Consider the following 20,063-nt stretch of genomic DNA (forward strand, 5'->3'; position numbering starts at 1 on the left):
ACCTGGTAACACTCTAATACCATGTTTACATGGGCTTGGTTCAGAGAGGGCGGGCAAAGACCAAAACTTAGCATTGTTTTATCTGGCATCTGTCAACATGAGTGTGAAGTTAAGTGATTTATTTGGATCCAGTGATGGAAACCAGGGTGTCTGTGATGGACTCACAACACTCACCGCTGGACTGGCACCTCCTGCTGGTGGTCTGGGAATTAGCTCAAGCAGCCGCCCCATCCCCGTCCGCAGCCTGTGCTGTAACTCTCCCCAAAGTTCCCTGGTATTCCTTCTCGCGGCCAACAGGATCCACAGCATCTTCTTCCGGACTCAGCCCTCCACCAGCTGAGCCACAACCCGTGTTCCCCTCCTTCCGAGGGATTCGACAGTCCTGGCTCCGCCACTTACTTCAGTGGCTGCCGCAGTCCACCTCTACTCCGCTGGCGGTCTGGGGGAGGCAGGGAGGGACCCAGGCCCGCCCACTTCTCCAGGGACCCTGTGTGCAGTCACCTTGCACCGCCTCTTCCCCCAACTCCTTAACAGACTTCCCTGGGCCACTTCCCCGCAGCCCCAGTACCTCTTCTGCCTTTGTATCAGGGCCTCCGGCTCACCCAGAGCCCCGGCAGTCAACCACTGCGCTATCCAGGGTGCTGCCTTCCTTTAGCCTGCAGGACAGCCAGCCCTCCCTCCCTCCCTGAGCTCTGGGAGTGACTGCCTCTGCTCTGCCTGGGTCTGCAACTCCCTTTTACATCAGGTTCCTGGGCCCTGATTGGTTATCCCATGGCTCCTTCCCATCAGCTGCTTCTCCCCCGCCCTCTTAACCCCTTCCTGGCAGGTGCGGGGTAAGCACCCCGCCACACTGTCATTTGGGAGTAGAGATTGGTGCTCAGATACCACAGGGATAGGAGAATTAGGAGAAGACGGTATAATAGAAAAGTGGAAGAAATCACTCTTTTTGTTAGGGAAATCAGGGCTGGAACAAACACAGCCTCATTAATACAGCCCATAGAACGTTTCATTCCTAAGTCACTGAGTGGCTCGAGGGAGAATTTTAATATTTGGTCTCTGGTTCAAATCTACCCCATTTCAGTAGCCCAAAAAACTGTCACCATCTCACAGCTATTTAATGGCCCTGTCTGAAATGACTTGAGTGGATCTCACTCCAGTTTCATGCAGGCATCACTAAAAATACTAATGGGTCCCCTCATTTGATAATGTCAGAGGAACCAAAGGGTTATTGACCCATGGAAATTAAATGTCTCTCACCCCTTTAGAGGGTCCCTCCAGGGCAGGGGATGTGGAGAGCTGAGAATGGCAGTCTACAGGTCTGTCAGTCCAACATACCCTCTGCATCATCCTGGCATTTATCATTGCAAACCATGTGCTATGGAGGAAGAGGGGATGGCTGTTGTCTTTCAAAGGAGTGACTCATTTTAGTAAGTTCCCTTCCCTCTTCAAAATCAGACTGTTGCGGATGCACTCTTCCTACAGAGCTGAGTCATGATAAATAACCACTTCACCTCAGTATGCATCTGGGATGGGAAAGAAGTTGGGGTGGGGGGGGGTTACCTCAGGATTTGGGGAGACAAACAAATAGCTGCTGAGAACCTCAGAGCTATTTTTAGCATTTCTATAGAAACCTCAGTGTCTTGTGGCAACAGTTCAAATATACCCAAAACGCATTGGAGGGTGGGGGTGGGGTGGGGTGGGGTGGGGGGGGAAGATGGGGTAGAAGGTCAAATATCCCTCAATTCTCTATAGATACAAAGTTCCCATAACATTTTAAATTAAAGATGGGCTTGAACAAAAACCTGTGCACAAACACACACTCCCTGAACTCTGCAAAAGGATAGTTCAAAACCAAACTCCTGCTTTTTCTTAATTCTCTGCTATTCACACTACTAACTAAACCATTTTCCTTCCTCCCATCCCATTTCCAGTCCCCATAAAACACAGATTAGCACAGGTTTCACCTCTCTGTAAACTGTTATCTCTGTGATAACCTCAGTAATGATGAAATCAGCTAAATAAGAAAGTCACAGTTTAATTTCAGAGAAACAAAACCCCATTTACATTTTCTAGAGCATTGAACATAAAGAAATATGAAGAAATTCCCACTGGATTCAAGTATATTTCAGTAGCAAGATCAGCATCAGCACCGTAAACTTGTCCAGAGGGAAATTCCACCAATTAATATTTCTATCCATTCAGCATTAGCTGATTAGCGCCCTGTGCCACCGTGACAGTTCCCAACTGCAAAGAGACCAGCCTGGCAGGAAGTGTCACTCTCTTCAGTTCTTACTGTCAACCACATTAGATTGTTTGCTACACAATGCACCTTCTCTTTTGGGTCGAGGGGGGAGGCGGGGAAGCATAATACACAGCATATCCTTTGCAGAGCGCCCCCTCGCAGCACTGTGCAGTGTAGCCGTCAATCAGATGCATTTTCCCTGTTGATCTTCCATGGCTTTGCCCAGCCTCCAACACCTTCCAGGCTGCATTGACTTAGCCTTATGGCCTGGTCACTTACAGATCTACCCCTTTGGGGCACCCAAAGTCCAAAACAAATACAAAAAACCAAACATCTTTCCCTCAGGAGTCCTGATCAGTCTTGCCCAAGCCAACCTTCTTCCCCATAGCGAGAGCTCCACATCCGCTGTCCCTATCTTCTTCTCTCCAACTGAGCAGGGACTTTTAACTCGTCCTTGGTAGCCTGAGTCCTGCCCCAGATATCACAGGATGGGCTGATTGGGCATCCAGTAGCCCAATAACCCTCTCCTGCCTTTTGTTGGGTTTATATGCCCCAACACAGGAAGCATCAGATCTGACTCCCTAGAAGCTAGACATGGGCCACAAACCATAACCCCAGATTCAGGTGCTGGGAGAACTTTGACTCTTTGTTGTCAACTTGTTATTTTAGATAGAGTCAGAGACTCATAGGATGGAAGGGACATCGCATGGTCATCTAGTCCAGTCCCCTGCATTCAAGGCAGGATTAAGCATTATCTAGACCATACCTGACAGGTGTTTGTCTAAGCTGATCTTAAAAATCTCCAATAATAGAGATCCACAAACTCCCTACGCAATTTATTCCAGTGCTTAACTACCCTGACAGTTAGGAAGCTTTTCCTAATTTCCAGCCTAAACTGTTATCATCATCTCCAGACTAAACAAACCCAGTTTTTTCAATGTTCCCTCATAAGTCATGTTTTCTAGATCTTTAATCATTTTTGTTGCTCTTCTTTGGACTTTCTCCAATTTGTCCACATCTTTCCTGAAATGTGCCACCCAGAAGTAGACACAATACTCCAGTTGAGGTCTAATCAGTGCAGAATAGAGTGGAAGAATCACTTCTCGTGTCTTGCTTACAACAGTCCTGCTAATACATCCCAGAATGAGGTTTGGGTTGTTTGTAACAGTGTGACACTGTTGATTCATATTCATCTTGTGATCTACTATGACCCCCAGATCCCTTTCTGCAGTACTCTTTCCTAGGCAGTCATTTCCCGTTTTGTATATGTGCAACTGATTGTTCCTTCCTAAATGGAGTACTTGCATTTGTCCTTATTGAATTTCATCCTATTTACTTCAGGCCATTTCTCCAGTTTGTCCAGATCACTTTGAATTTTAATCCTATTTTCTCAAGCACTTGCAACCCCACCCAGCTTGGTATCATCCACCAAATTTATAAGTGTACTTGTACTTATATGATCCCCATTACCAAAGGAGCTGTGCACCTCAGTGTCTTTTAATGTATCCTCACAACACCCCCGTCACGCTGGCTGGATCGGGGGAGGGGGCATTTAGTATATTGTTTGACATCAATATGTCGAACTCATAATAATTCATGGGAGATATGCCATGTCAGGTACGGTTAGAAAGGCTATAATGTGCTAAGTAAGATGATGTTTATGTTCATGTGTTATGTGTGAGATGGAAGTTATGGATATGTTTGATATATCAGCATTTCAAATTGTGCTGTCTGGGTAACTACTCAGACAGGATGGCTGCAGCACTAGCCTGCTTAATGGCCCATTAAGACATTCCCAGGTGCAAGGGGCCCAGGGGGAGAAGCCAGGGATATACCTGATAAGTCACCAGGACTTGCCCATGTGACTCTAGACTCCATTTTAGTGCCTGTAAAACTCCACAAACAGCATGGCCAGGAGGTATATAAGGCAGAGCCTGGGGAATCCATTTTGTCTTTTGTTCCTGTTCAGCTACAGACACATACCTGCCTCTGGATCAATTCACCTGCAACTGAACTGAAGGGTTAAGACCCATCCAGATACTGGATGTACGCCAGAGGAACTGTACAAGCATACAAACTCCACAATTCTTCTAGAAACCTGATGTGCATGGACTTTTAATCATTTGTATGTATCTGATTACTTTAAGCCTTTAACATTTCTCTTATGGTTTGTTTCTTTCTTTTATAATACACCTTTAGTTTTAGTTACTAAAGGATTGGCTGGCAGCGTGGTATTTTGGGTAAGATCCAAACTTATATTGATCTGGTGCTGTGGCTGACCCTTTGGGGTCAGAGGGAACCTTTTTAGTAAAGAGCAGAGTTTAAATAACTGGTCTCTTTACTGGACCTAGTGGCTGATTGGGAGCCGGAGACTGGAATGCAGTAAAGGGGGTTGTGTGTATTTGTGGACTGGCTTCTTGATAACCAGTGTGGGGAATCAGAAGCACAGTTTGTGGCTGGTTGGGAAGTCTGGCTTCAGTGCCACCCACCAGTGCTGGAAGAATCTGCTCTCCTTTTGCAGCCTGCCCTGACCTTGGCATTCGCAGGTGGCTGCCCTGGGCACAGAAGGGTCACAACCCCCATGAGGTAAGAAAGTACTATTATTCCCATTATACAGGTGGAGAACTGAGGTACTGAAAGGCCATATCCACAATATTACAGTGCCTAACCACTAGGCAGTGGAATCCTCAGCCCTGAGTTAGGCACCCAGGTGTCCCATACAATGCATGGGGCAAGTTCGGTGCCTAAGGAAGAGATTCTCAAGAGAGCACACTGAGCAAGGAGACATTAAGTGAGCCTGGAGTGAAATGCAGAGGAATGGAGCGGGGACATGAGAGGGGGCTTCAGTGTCTGGCTGAGATAGGCATCTCCTTCTGGTCTGGATCTTCAGTCATGACCCCTCTCCTGTAGTTAGCCAAGTCAGCCACTTAGGTAGCTCACGCCCCAGCAACCAAAGTCATCTGAATGAAATACAGACCTGTCTCACAAAAATCCCTCCACAGCAGACAATAGATTGATGATTAGGCATTTCTCAAATGCAGCCATCAGTGGATTTTTTGTGGCCATAACTGCCTCCAAAGCATGGGTAGAAAGTGGGAGGGGCAAAGCAGTGGCTCTTCTCTGCAGTTCCCAGCTGTTGCTCCTGAATAGCTGTTACCAAGGGCAGTGAGATGCACCACCTCGGTGTTTGCACTGAAGCCACCAGAAGGGATCGGCACCCTGCACCACGCAGCCTCCTCGGGGGCTCTGGGCAGTGCCTCTAGAGACATGTGAGGTCAGTGTGTGTGGTGGCAGTGCTGTCACCCAGGGTCCCCAATACTGGAATAGAAGGGGTGCTTCAGACGAGGTCTTCAGTGCATTGGCAGTAGCTGCCTGCACTATTAGGCAGATGCTTCTTCTAATGTTGCAGCATTTTTATCATCCTGAAGTTGAAATTAATCCACAAGTCTTAAGAATTGTTTCCCGTTGCCTAAATGAGAATGGAAATAAAGCAGCCACCAAGCAGGTTGGCAACATAAGAGCACCTCATTATCAGAAGGGCTCAATGATTCAGAACGGGTTTATTTTGCATAACCAGCAGCTCTTGTCGTCATCATTCATAAAACAAGCCCCTGGAAGTAGTTAGTTTTGAATGACGTTCCAGCCTTTTGTCAAACTGCAATTCTTCGTCACACGTGGGAGCTTGAGTGACTATCATAAACCCAGCGCAATGGAGAAAGACATGAAAATTAAGTGGCTTTGGTGTAGTTTGGCATAATTTATGTTCGACAAAGTGAGGGGGTGAAAACAGCTGCCAACTTCAAAGATATTCATTTTCTAAAAGGATGTTAGTTTTATTTGTATAACTGCCTATGACACTTCAGAACAGAGCTGCAGGACTTCCACACCACCTTGGGCAGTGATCTCATCTGATCTCACAAGATTAGGGAGGTGGTATTTAGAAGGCAAACTCAGGCACTGCAGGAAGTGGTGATGATGATGCTTCAGTCAGTGGCATTTAAAGTCGGTCAAAAGTTTTCTGATGGAACAGTTTTCCCCACCAGAAAAGGCTGATTTGGCAAAACAAACATTCCGCAGGAACATGCTGATTCTGCCAAAACATTTGACAGAAACCAAGCAACCCAGGCTAGGCCATCCTGCCTGTTTTCCTGGCAGGTTGCCCTCCCGCCTTCCGAGATTCCCCAGAAGACCACCTAGGGGGCTGCCTGGGTTCACAGGCTCTTAATCAGCTACTCAGCTGCCCAACAGGAACCGGCAGTAAGCCAGGAATCAGGCAGCCCGCCCATCCACCAAGTGGATTGCCATCAGCCAGTGAACTTGCCCACCCCACAGATGGGCGGCTTGCAAGCCAAAATGTGCCATTTCAGCTCTGCCAAAACAGAATTTTTCTCCCCTTTCGTTCCTATGAAAAGTTTCCAAAAAAAATTCTGGTTCTGATTCGGAACAAGAAATTTTTCAAAATCTCAATTTTTCCACAGAAAGGAAAATTCCATGCTTGTACTATTCTTGTGGCATTGTTCCTTCTGTGGCAGTACTGCCCCCACCATGACGACAGGGGACTGTGTAGCTGTCACACACAGGAGCTGTAAAACCATTTGCAATCATCAATCAAGCCTAGTCTGCAAGCTAAATATCAGTTGGGGGTAATTACATTCTGCTTCTCTACGTTCTCGAGGTATCAAATGCTAACTGAATTGACCAGAAGTGCATAGATGCAATACACATGTGAGGACACTAAAGAGCATGGAAGAGTCCAGATTCCTCCCACAGTGGAGACTGCTTAAATGTTTGTAAATTTGCTTGAATAACGAATCCTGATTAACTTTACTAACTGCTTGCTTTCCTCAATCAAAACACAATTCCCTCTGCAGTTTCTTTTTTATCTTGCTTTATCTTTTTTGAGATGGGACAGCCAGGTCTGCACGCAGTATTCAATATGTGGGTGCTGGCAGCAGGCGGGAGGCATCTGTCTCCGCCTCATCTGAGGCACAGCCGGGCAGGGTCCGCCTTTTGTACTTCCGGTTCCTATCCCGCACTTTGCTTCTGGTCTGGAAGGCACGCACTTCCCGGTTCCGCCCACCAGGGAATGGTGGCCCTCCCTCACTATCAATCTCTGTGGGAGGCCACATGTGGCAACAGCTAAGTTAGACCCCCTGGTTCAGAGAAACATTAATTCAGTGTTCTGGATTTGGTTTGTGGTTGGGTCCTTGGAGTCAGATGACATAGTTACAGTGCTTTGATTGACTAATCTTTGCAATCTTTCATTGACTAATCTTTGCAAACAGAAGCAGCACCTGAAGAAACCACTGGTAAATTGACTCTCAAGAAAAGGGTGGAAAAAGATATAGGAAGAAATGAGCAGACCTAGCAAATCTTAAGACATTTTACATCTTCATGTTCTCTTTTGGTTACATACATGGACTTAAAAATTGCAGGCAGAGATGGGCGGCAGGGGACACAGGCAATACATATGGGCTATTAACTAGCATACTTTGCATTCTTTTTCTCTGAAACACTGACACCAAGTAACCATGTCTATACATTCCATTTGTGAAGAATGCAGCCAAATTCTGGTCTGACTCTCATAATTCCCAGAGTGCCAGGGCTCTGGCCAAGGAGTCTCAGGGAACTGCTGTTTATTTCCACACACAATCTGCCAAGAGCATGGATTGAATCCATGGGGGTTCATTTTATTCCATGCTAACATTCTCTTCCTACAGTCACTAACTGCATTTCAATGTGAAGTGGTTTTTTTTTTTTACAAGTGTGTACTGTGTCTCTCTCATTTGACTGACTGCCAGGGCTCTGCTCAGGAGGGTGGGGAACTGCCATGTTTTAAATGTGACCTGAAATCGAAGAAAATAATTGGCCTTCTGCACTTTTTTCCTTCTTTTTGGAGGTGTAAAGATGGCTTGAAAGGCATTTTTAAAATTTGTCTGCCTTTACATTAGAAATTCAGGACCGGTCAACCCTAGAGGACTCTATAAACAAAAATGGAAAACATCTCTGGCCCCCCACTTCTCCTGCCCCCAAAATCCCTCTTTCCCTTTTTCACCCACAGATATGAATTAAGGGGCAGCTCTCTGAATAGTATAAAAAAAATAAAAGACAGAGCGACAAATCCCTAATGATGCTAACTTACTAGTTTCATTTGCCCAAGTATTAGTGAAAAACACACAAAAATAATTATTTGATGAACACTAAAGATCAGACAAGTTCTGGGAAAAATTCCACACTTAAAATTCAATTGTAAACCTAGATGTCATGTTCTGTAAATTTGTATTAATGTTACTTTTACAAGGATGATGACTACTATCCAGGAAAAGTGGTCACTGATGAAGGGGGATTTGCTTTAATTTGTTTGAAATCCTAGGTTTTTAAGGTCTCAGTGAAAAACAATTTTGATGTGTGATCTAGGGTCTAGATCCTCAAAGGTATTTAGGTTCCTAAACTTCATTTTTCCCATTACCTTTGACGATCTCAGCCTAGGAGACTATTATTGTGTGACTTGATCCTTCATTCCTTGGGCACCCCAAGTGTTCAAAAGGAATGGAGACAGGCACACAGAATCATAAGGTTAACCAAATATATGTTTGCTGCCTGCCTTCTGATTTTTGAGCCTTCAGAGGGAGCTTTCCATCCCCAATGTGTGCGTGATCATTTTCAGGTTCAAAATTCAACCTTAAAAGTACACACAAAATGTGAGCCTTCATTCCATCTGTTTTTGATAGGGGCTCCACTTACCCGTTAACCTTTGAGATGGTGGAGCTGCCATTTTTATCCCTTCCCACTTCCTCTACCCCCGCCATCAAGCCAGTCCCTTCCCTTCCTGTCTCATTCCCCATCCCACCCAGTCTCCTACCCAGCTGCAGCAGTACCACCACTACTAGCGTCATCAATGGTTCCCACCATTCTGGGACCAAACCTGAGCCATTCTTTTTGTGTGACAAATCTGAGGAAGTGTCCCAGATTGGGGAGGCATTAGAGGAGGTTTTGGAACAAACTGATAATTTTAACAGTAATAAGTCATCAGGACCAGATGGTATTAACCCAAGAGGTCTGAAGGAACTCAAATGTGAAATGGTAGAACTACTTACTGTGGTATGTAAACTATCATTTAAATCAGCTTCTGTATCAGATGACTGGAGGACAGCTAACGTGACGCCAATTTTTTTTTAAGGCTCCAGAAGCGATCCTGGAAATTACAAGCCGGTAAGACTAACTGCAGTACCAGGCAAATTGATTGAAACTATAGTAAAGAATAGAATATCCGAGACATACATTAATATGATTTGTTGGGGGAAGAGTCAACATCTTTTGTATCATCTGCAAATTTTGCCATCTCACTGTTTACCCCTTTTTCCAGATCATTTTGTAAAAGGAAATCATGCCTCATCAATCTACTACAATTCTTTGAGGGGTTCAACAAGCATGTGGACATGGCTGATCCAATAGTGTACTTATATTTTCAAAAAGCCTTTGACAAAGTCCCTCACCAAAGGCTTTTAAGCAAAGTAAACAATCATGGGATAAGAGGGAAGGTTCTCTCCTGGATCAGTAACTGGTTACAAGATAAGCAACAAAGAGTAGGAATAAATGGTCAGTTTTCAGAATGGAGAGAGGTAAATAGTGGTATCCCCCAGGGGACTGCATTGGGACAAATATTGTTCAACATATTCATAAATGGTCTGGAAAAAGAGGTAAACAATGAGGTGGCAAAATACGCAGATGATACAAAACTACTCAACACAGTTAAGTCCAAAGTAGACGCCGAAGAGTTACAAAGGGATCTCACAAAATGGGGTGATTGGGCAACAAAATGGCAGATGAAATTCAGTGTTGATAAATGCAAAGTAATGCACATTGGAAAACATAATCCCAATTATACATATAAATGAGGGGGTCTAAATTAACTTTTCCCAACCAAGAAAGATCTTGGAGTCATTGTAGATAGTTCTCTGAAAACATCTACTCAATGTGCAGCGGCAGTCAAAAAAGCTAATAAAATGTTGGGAATCATTAGGAAAGGGATAGATAATAAAACAGAAAATATCGTATTGCTTCTTTATAAATCCATGGTACTCCTACATCTTGGATACTGCATGCAGATCTGGTCACCCAATCTCAAAAAAACATATACTGGAATTGGAAAAAGTATAGAAAAGGGTAACTAAAATGATTAGGGGTATGGAAAAGCTTCCATATGAGGAGAGATTAAGAAGACTGGGACTTTTCAGCTTGCAAAAGAAATGACTAATGGGGGAATGATAGATATCTATAAAGTCATGACTGGTGTGGAGAAAGTAAAAAAGGAAGTGCTATTTACTCCTTCTCACAACACAAGAACTAGGGGTCACCAAATGTAATTAATAGTCAGCAGTTTAAAACAAACAAAAGGAAGTACTTCAACAGTCAAAAGGAAGTACAGTCAACCTGTGAATGCCTTGCCAAAGGATGTTGTGAAGGCCAAGACTATAACGGGTTCAAATAAGACCTAGATAAGGTCCATCAGTGGCTATTAGCCAGGACAGGCAGGGATTGCTGTTTACCAGAAGCTGGGAATGGTTGACAAGATGGATCACTTGATGATTACCTGTTTTATTCATTCCCTCTAAAGCACTTGGTATTGGCCACTGTCAGAAGACAGGATACTGGGCTAGATGGACCATTGGTCTGACACAGAATGGCCGTTCTTATGTTCTTATGACAAAATCCTCCCTTTCTCCAATTCTGCATTGATCTGTCTCCCATGATAGAAAACTTGAATAGCACCTGCCTCTCCTAGCTCCTCCACTCCTAGCCTCTGCAGCAGGAGCCATCCAAACAGGTGGCAAGCATAGGGCCATGGCAGGACAAAGCCACACTTTAGTATTAGGGTTTATTCATGCAAAGCATAGTGATATTCACGTTGACCAGAGAAGCAGGTCTAACACAGGGGTACAGTGAGTGTTTTGGTCAAAGGGCAAGTTAAAATGGGAGGTACAGTTCTAGAATATGCCATAAGGAGGCGCTGCTGACCAGGATCTCCATCTGGTGTGTAGGAGAGTGGGGTGGGCAGTGCTTAATTCATGCCAGGGCTTAGCTCCAGCACCTTACGAAGCTTGCCACGTCAGCTATGAAAGCGAAAAAAGTGCTTGAGCCCTGGCACCTAATTGCTTTAGCCCCAGAATCTCTTTCATCACAGATTAAGCACTGGAGTTGGGGGACAGGAAAGCCAACCCAGGAAGGGAAAAAACCAGACACAATGCACCCAGCCCCTCCCACTTTTGTCGGGCTGTCAGAGAAGCCCAATCCAGAGTGGGTTCAGGAAGAGCTCTTCACAGAAAGGAGGTGGAGGGAAGGAAGCAGCAGGAACAGTGACTGACCACAAGAATTACCGTCTTGTCACTGTCAAAACGCTGTGTCCAGCTTCCTAGCCCTCCCTTCCATTCAGAGCCCGGCACTGGGAAGGGACGGAGGTTGGACATTGGTGTAGCACACCCAGTCACACCAGCACAGCTAGAGCAATCGGTATGCCTGTAAGAGCTAGTCTGCTGCTGTGTATCACCACCGTGTAGCTTGTAAAAAAATCAATCAGCTATTGGGCTTGTGGGCATGATGTGTAGATTACACACATGATTTTTCACTCGAAACATTGTGCTCTCCACCACCCATTCTCCACACTCCCTTGCTCTCCAAGGTCACAGTAGTAAATCCGTTCCTCGCTGATGTTAGGTAATTAGCTCCATGCCAACTTCTGGCCGCTATTGCGTCAGAGGCATCCAAGTGAGCAAGATAACTAATGTGCACTAGCAGCTTCTCTTTCATCCTGATGCTGCATTGGGGAGGGTTCCCTGCAGAACAGGAAAGAGAAGGCACATTTTGCACCTTCTTGTTAACACTTATTTTAAATTTTTTCCATCATTTTGTGTTTCTGTAAGGCCGTAGAAAACCCCTAAGGGAGATCAGCACCCCTCTCCCCCTGTTCGTAGCAGGGAGCATGGCAAAGTGCTTTGCCTGAGTCCCAAGGTGCTGGGGTCCCTGCTGGAGCCAGAGGGAGGGCAGCACTGATCTCCCGTCTCCCTGGCTGCAGAAGGGAGCCACTGCCTAGGGACCCAGGTGGAGTGCATGGGGCTACAGGACATGTTCGGTTTCCCTGCTGCAGCCAGGGGGACGGGAGATCAGTGAGGAGGGAAGCAGCCTCCTCGCTATACTCCTTCTGTCTGGCTGCATTGGGGGGACAGGAGAAGGGCTGCTGGCAGAGACTGGTGGCCTTTCAGGGTTCTAATAATATCTGTGGCCCTCGAGCCAAAAAGGTTGGGAACCACTGCTCCAGGACTCACTGCCATGGGCTGTCATTTGCTGTGTAGAGACATACCTTGGATGCAGCTCCTCAGTCCCTTCCTGTAGAGCAAAACTTGTGAAAGGGATCACTGCCCCCCTGCTCTTGCACGCTTCAGAGCACTGCTCCATGGGATCACTGTCCCCCCCCATCTCACACTTTTAGTCCCTCCTTTCTTTTCCATTGTAGTTTCTTTCCTCTTCATTTCTTTCTTTTCCCACCTGGTTTCATCCCTCAATGTCTTACTCTGTCCCTTTCACCTCTTCTCCCTCCCAGTTTAACCTCATTAGACTCTCCCCACTTTCCATAGATGACAGAGATTTTTACCACTATTTTCTTATCTAGAGCCAGCTTGTATATCCAAACATTGAAACGGTGATTTTCCAGATGATACAGACTTAACAATTGTGGACAAGTCTTTCAAGAAAGGAACAGGAGGTTGGAAATCTAGATCTGGCATGGGATGTGGTACAGAGAGTTCTCTAGAAATGTAAGACATTGCTCACTTTCCTCTAATGACACAGATTCAGATTTTAAAAGGCAGAAGGGGCCATTATGCTCATCTAGACTCTTCTCCTGTGTAAAACAGGCCATAGAATTTCATCCAGTTACTTCTTCACTGGGCTTAGCCAAAGCAACTCTTCCACAAAGGGACCAAATCTTGATCTGAAGACACCAAGAGATGGAGAATCCACCACTTCTTTTGGTAGTTCGTATGATGCTGGCAGGTGCCAGCTCTTGCCAAGGTTTTAGGCCTCAGCTGAGCACTAACAAATTCATTGATGAAACCAGTCTGTTTCACCTGTGTGTTAATATGGTTAAGAGGAGTATTGGACTTCTAACAATGTGTTTAGACTTTCAGAAATGTTTGTAAGTTGCCGCATGGATTAATCCCACTTACAATTTCTTTATCACATGCCATACAGTAATATTTAAGTTTTTGCTTTTGAACTGTAAAAAATGTTTGCTCTAAAACTATGAACTCAGTCAAGAGGGATTATCTCCAGCCCATAAAAAAGGCCTATCAAAACTAAATGGGCCATTGCGGGACATTACAATACAAAGACTTCATTAATTAGACATGTGCAAAAGGGCTTATCCCATCAGCTTGAATTCTGGAAGAAGGAAATAAAAATGGCTAACATGAAAGCTTTTCATCTCTTTTACTGTTTGGACTCAGAGCTACAAAACAGAAGCAGAGATCCCCAGGGTCAACTTGGGTTAGTCCTAAAAGACATTCAAAGCTAACAGACAAAACTTTGTCACATATACACAAATGAGTTAGTCTGTAGGTTCAAAGGGTTGACAGAGTTTTGTCTGTTGGCTTTGAATGTCTTTTAGGCTGGCACTCACAATCGTGTGCCACTCCAGACAGCATAATAGTTTGTTCTGGTGGTTAATCAGCCTTGCTGTTAGAAGTTTGACACGGATGGCACCCAGTTTCAGAGTGCAGGACTAGAGACTTTTGTGTTTTATTAAAATCTCTGTGGTTTTAGGTTATTCAGGAGTTTCACATAGATTATTCTGTAAAAGGAGGTAGTGAAAGGAGGATGCCTGGGGACTACATTGCTGTGAATTGAGGGTCAAAGAGTACAAGCTAAGGGATCCAGTACTGTCCAGTGTGTGACTGTCAGGACTAGGATTCTAATAATACATGGGAAATGCCCAATGGCCACACATGAGAACCTCTATGACTTACCTCTGAGACACCTGAGGAACTGGTCACTTTTAGTCTTTAGCAACACATATAGTTTAGTAAACACACAAAATATTTTTGCTCCTTGGAATGAGCAGTTAGCCAACATTCAGGGCCTTGCTGGGTTGTTTCCAATAGGAAGAGAAATTGATTATATGATTCTTTGAGCCAATCCTATTTGTTCACAATGAATGTATAGAGAATCCTGTTTCCCAGAACACTATCATACTTATATGGTGCCCCTTACTGCATTGTCTGAGCACCTCAGTCTTTAATGTATTTATCCTCACAACACCCCTGCGGGTAGGATAGTGCTATTACTCCTACTTCGCAGATGGAGAACTGAGGCAAAGACAGGCTAAGTGACATATCCAAGGTCACACAGAGGGTATCTGGAGGAGCATGGACTTGAACCCAAGTCTCTTAAGTCCTAGGATATTGCCCTAACCACTGGACCCTCCTTCCTCAAGAAAGAACAATCAGCAGGCAGTTTCCTTGCTCACAATTTCCAAGTCTGCCTTTCCAGCCAGTCCTGTGCCCCAAGGAACTCCTTCTCAGGGCCACACTCAACTGCTTCTGTGGCTTTCTGTTCACTTTCTCCTGGCTTTCCAGATGCTTTCTGCTTCTGACACCCACAGACAAACAGCTGCAATCAGTGCCTCAGACCCTGTGTTTGTAATCAATCCCCAGGAAACCCTTCTTATTCTTCACAAGTTAGTTCTTGCTCAGGCCTTCCCATATGGCCCAGTGCCTTGGGGGATGGGGCTTTTGTTGTTTCAGCTATCTTACTCCACAAAGGAGTGTAATTGCCTCTCCTATTTAGCCTGAATGAGGGGTGGCTAGCATGACCATCTGCTTTAATGGCAGCTTTATTTCCCATAGATCAAAGACAAGATGGCAGCCATTAACCCACTCCAGCATAACAGTATAATAATGGAACTGAAGGGACTACTCCTGAAACTACCAGAAATAATTATGCTTCCCTACCAGTGTCTCATCTAAAGGTGTTCTGGCCTGTCTCATGCAGAGAGATCATTCAATTTGCTAATGTCAGGTACAGTATTACTTTCCTATTCCTGAAACTCCGCTGTGGTACTAAGCAGAGCTTGGTCTTCTCAGGACTTGGCAGAAGGGAAGTAGAAAACATACAGAGTTAAATCTCTGATAGAAGGAGTGTGACAAAATCCTTAACGGAAAATGTTTCCTGAAGCTATAGATGAATGACTACATGATAGTTTACTTGTAACCCTTGAAACAAATGGGAGTATTGTCAATAACAGCTCTTGAAAGAGAATATTTTCAGGGGGTTCCCCACAAGATTGTGACTGCTCTAGCAAGGCTTTGCATTCAAACCAAGAGCATTTCTCAGTTTGTAACATGATCACTTCTGAACACTGCATCCACTTAATGCCAAGATTTCAGGGAAAGTGGTTGGCATAAATGGCCAGAATCCTATTGATTTGGGGGACAATCAGAAAATTGAAAGAGGGAAAGGACTACCCGTGGAGCCGCTGTCATCTATTGATAGCGCTCATTAACGCTTGCAGGGAACACCACCCAGCTCATTCTCCCAATAGAGTGTAACATGTTGAAATCCTAAACCACAAGTGAAATAATTTCTCTCCCAAATACTCAGCCAGAGGGAGAAAAGAAGCAGCAAGCTTCTTTCGTTCCTTCTTAACACACTACCTTCTTGAAGTGGGGGAGGAGAGGGCACCAGCTGTATGCTCCTCTCTTCCGATCTGGAAGGAAGAAATATGGGAGGGATGAAGGGGGAGAGAAGAATGACACCCAGGCCCCTGGGAGGTATGGTGTACATCATGGGGGCCATGGTCAGGGGCACCCAGAACCCCTGGTAAGGGAGATTGGGGGACCCTGCCCTGGGGGAAAGGAGGGGCACACAAAGTCCCTATCATTGGAGAAAGGGATATGAGGGCACCCTGCCACTGGAGGAAAAGGAGAGAATGGGGGAGTGGGAATGAGGGTGCACACAGAATGGCTGGCATGGGAGATACACTGGATACCCCGGTAAGGGAGGCACACAGAAACGTGGCAGGGGACTTTGAGGAGAATTGCAGGGACTCCCTGAAATAGAGGAGGATGAGAGGCGGCACACAGGGAGCTTGTGCAGGGGAAAGGAGGGAGGCAAGAAGCCCCTGGTATGTGTAATGAACTCAGCTGACACAAGCTACAAAGCATGTATCCCCCTAGTAATACCTGTTACACTGTCAAGTTCAAATGCAAAATATCTTTACATGTGTAAGCAGGGTCTGAATGAGTTCTGCTCTGCAGAGTGAACTGGGGGGAGGCTGCAGAACCAAACTGTATTTACATGAACACACCCCCTCTCTACAAGCATACAGCAGACAAAGCTGATGTCAAAGTGATCGACTTTGGCTCGTGTTGGGTTACAAATCACTTTACAAATTCATTTCACTTGAATGCAGGGATAATGAACTGTTGTTATCCTTACTGGATGAGCGAAGGGCAGCAGAACTATGCTCAGTCTGTCCTGATTGAGCAGGTCACCATCACCTGAACTGAACTCAATAAGCAGGGGGATCAGACACCAGAACCAGACTTCTGTGAAAGACAGAGAGAATGAAAAGAAGTGTGTTCCTGCTGGGAGGTGGGGTTCTGCCTAAAAGTTCCAGGTAGGGTTTAACCTGCTCCTCTCTCTTGTTCAAAGATACAACTAATGAACAACCCAGCAGGAATCTTGTTTTGTTCCAGTGACCATTAGAGCTGAAATCACTTGTGGGACTGTGTTCCTGCCCAGCTTCAGCACTGAGGTTCACCCACTAAGAATTGACAGTCACCATTAGAGCTGAAATCACAGAGTTGAGATCACAGAGCTGGGCAGTACCTTCAGAGAACAACCCGCAGAGGTGACAGTAGAGAACCAGGGCGGCTGGCAGAGCAACTGGACAGCAGGGCGAGCGGCAAGATGCCTTTTCTTCCCCTCTCCCCCAACCAGGGTGGGAGGTGAACTCTGCAGCTGCATGTGTGAACTCTGGGTCTGCACTGACTAAGGACAACAACGGTGAGCAGGGTGCTGTGAAGGGAAGAGCACATCAAAGGAACTTCTGGTTGCTAGATGTAAGAACCTGAGGCAAAGGACACTACCCAATGTACTCTGCGGTGAGTGTTTTGCTCATGGTTTTATGCATCTGACCCCTGCTTGCAGCATTTTCCCAAGTTAACACTGGGTTACTTTCCCCCTTTTATTAAAAGTTTCTTTCCTACACGCAGTCTCTGTGCTTGCGAGAGGGGAAGTATTGCTCCTAGAGGCGCCTAAGGGGTGATGTGTAATTGTCACAGGTTACTGGGTGGGGCCTTGAGCCACTTGTGTTGTATTGTTGAAAAGGAACCCCTCGATATTGAACACAGCCCTTGCTGCTGCCAACTCCAACTGGCAGAAGGGTTACTCGTGCATGCACATATAAATGCTGCCTTCTCGGGGCAGACTTACCTGTCTCAGTTGCTGTGGAATGTTGTCGGTAGTGCACACCAGCTCCTTCAAGTTGAGAAATAAGCAATAGTTCCACCAACGCCTTCACACTCCTTGTGAGTCTCTACCGCTATAGCCTGCAGTTTGTTCAGCCTGCAGCAATTCTAGTCCTCTTTCTTCCTCAGTGGGCTAATGGAACATGCTGTCTAAACCCAAACTGGCAAAGGCCTTGAATATAGTCTTTTCACTTACAGCAAATCCTGCTGGTCCTTGTACTGCTCCACACAACTGAGTCCTCCCTTCAGTCTGGCTTCCCCTCTTCTTTATAAACGCCTCCTCCTGCCCCTGAGCTCCCATTGGTTCCAGCTCTGGGTGTGTCCTGCCAGGCTGCTTGCCCACAATGGAAGTTACCTAAATAGCTTCAAATAGCTAATGAGCATGCCCCATGCCTGCCGCTTCCAGTTTCTGGGTCATTTTGGCCCAACCAGAAGTCTCGCTATCCAGCTTCCGCAAATTTATGGGCACACAGCATTCCTCAAAACAAAAACAAGGCTATATGTCTCTTCCCCTCTTTCTCTTTCCTTATTAACACCACTAAATGCTGCAATACAAGTATGAGGACCTTGCATGTGGTAGTAATTCCCATAGGGTGGTAGGGCTGCCAGGTGTCAGGCAGCTGCTTGCAGCTCCATCTGAATTGCGAACGCCCAGCTGAGCTATGAGCAGAAATTCTCTGAGCTGCTGGAGGTCTCTAGCAAACCCGGCTTCAGACAGCCAGATTATCTTTCCTCTGGCCGCTCTACCTGCTAGATCTCAGGAGGGAAGGAGGCAATGGCAACAGCCAGTTGGCTTGTCAGGATACAAAGTGAGGGGACTCAATACTAGTCCAAGGCTCCTCCAGCCAGACCCCACACTGGCCCCCCCTTCTCCTACCAAACTTAAGGAAGAGCCCTTGTCTCCCAGACAGACCAACACCTTGCTCACGAGGAGACCTCTACCACACAGGCGCACCCCAGACACCCAGAGAAGCCCCTGCCATATCCCATTCCCCTGCCTTCCAGAGACACCCCAGCTACCAGCCCCACAGACAGATTTCAACTCCCCTTAACCCAGCACTCCCAGATATCCTAGCACCCACCCCCACCCTGACAGCACCCATCCAAACACCAATGACTACCCTTAGGCAGCACCCAGACACCCCAGCCCTCCAGCACCCATCTAACCAAGCAATTCCGGACTTCTACCAGCACTCCCCCATTCAGACACTCCAGCATCTCTAGACTGTATTTTGCACAGTTCCATGTCCTACCCAAATCACTACTAGAGAAAGGGTGTAGTGACCATAAACTTCTCTTTCAAGTTGCAAGTCATGTGCAAATTGTTTGCAAATATGCAGGCTAGTTCACTAATATTTTGCAATCAATGTAATTGCAATGCAGTCAATGTGTGTGTTGATGAAACTAACACATGGAGTTGCCCAAAACTTGGCAGCAGTCTATCTGATTTCAGTCTATCCGATCAGGTGTCTTTGCAGAACTGTTACTGCCATCTGGTGGTTGGGAAAGGACATGATAAATAAATGGGAAAGATGAAAACCTTGGTGGCTGGCGCTATCTAGTGGTATTATCATAAAAGTACCCAGAGTGTAAGAATACTTAGAGGCTCAAATGAGATTGGTTATGTTAGGTTAAAGTTTACAAGTCACCATCAGAGCTTTGCATATTCTGGCTCATTCATTCATTTAAAGAGAGTGTGATTAACGATATAACCAAGACAAGGTGTCTATCAGAGTGGCCTGGAGACAGGCTGAATGCTTAGTACGCATGAGATATCTCCCAGGGTGGGTTGTTTGGGAGGTTCATGTTGTTTAAATTAACTGAACTAGTGGAGTTGGATGTGACTCATGTGCTACCAGCACAATTTGGATTGTGCTGGCTAGAGTATTGGTGTATCCTTTCATTTTGATTTTATGGCCACTTGAGTGAAATTACTAGGCTTCTTCCCTCTCTTTACTGGTGTCTGCTCAGCCTTTCTCCCCCTCCTCTAAGAAGACCTGGCTCAGAGTGAGCAGGAACAGGCAGAAAGGCAGTTCTAACACCTCCCTGGAAGCTCCCCTGGTTTCTGTAACATCTATGATTTCACCTGAAGAGTTACGTTCCTACACTTTCTGATTGTGAAGGAAAACCTTTCAAATGTGAACCCATCATAAACTAATGCACTGTTACCTACCTGGGCAGACAGCTTAAAAAATAGCTCTGAGAGGTGCAAACAGCCTCCATAAATAATAAATTATTGTTTCCCTGAAGCCTAATGATGTTATGCTGACCCTGAAAGCTCACACTGCTGATCCTTT

General features: G+C 45.7%; 1 long non-coding RNA gene across 1 annotated transcript in view; it reads right to left on the minus strand.

Moving 5' to 3' along the window:
* Positions 1-17,988, minus strand: part of LOC137167685 (uncharacterized) — a 61,669-nt gene extending 43,681 nt beyond the window's left edge. Inside the window, exon 1 of the long non-coding RNA XR_010924167.1 lies at positions 17,732-17,988. This is a non-coding gene — a long non-coding RNA (uncharacterized lncRNA). The remainder of the gene's footprint in view (positions 1-17,731) is intronic.
* Between the last annotated feature and the right edge of the window lie 2,075 nt (positions 17,989-20,063).

Source organism: Emydura macquarii, unplaced genomic scaffold (genome assembly GCF_026122565.2).
Source record: "Emydura macquarii macquarii isolate MOO-44397 ecotype Brisbane River unplaced genomic scaffold, CSIRO-AGI_Emac_v2 contig_2960, whole genome shotgun sequence".
In the NCBI taxonomy this organism is placed as follows: Eukaryota; Metazoa; Chordata; order Testudines; family Chelidae; genus Emydura; species Emydura macquarii.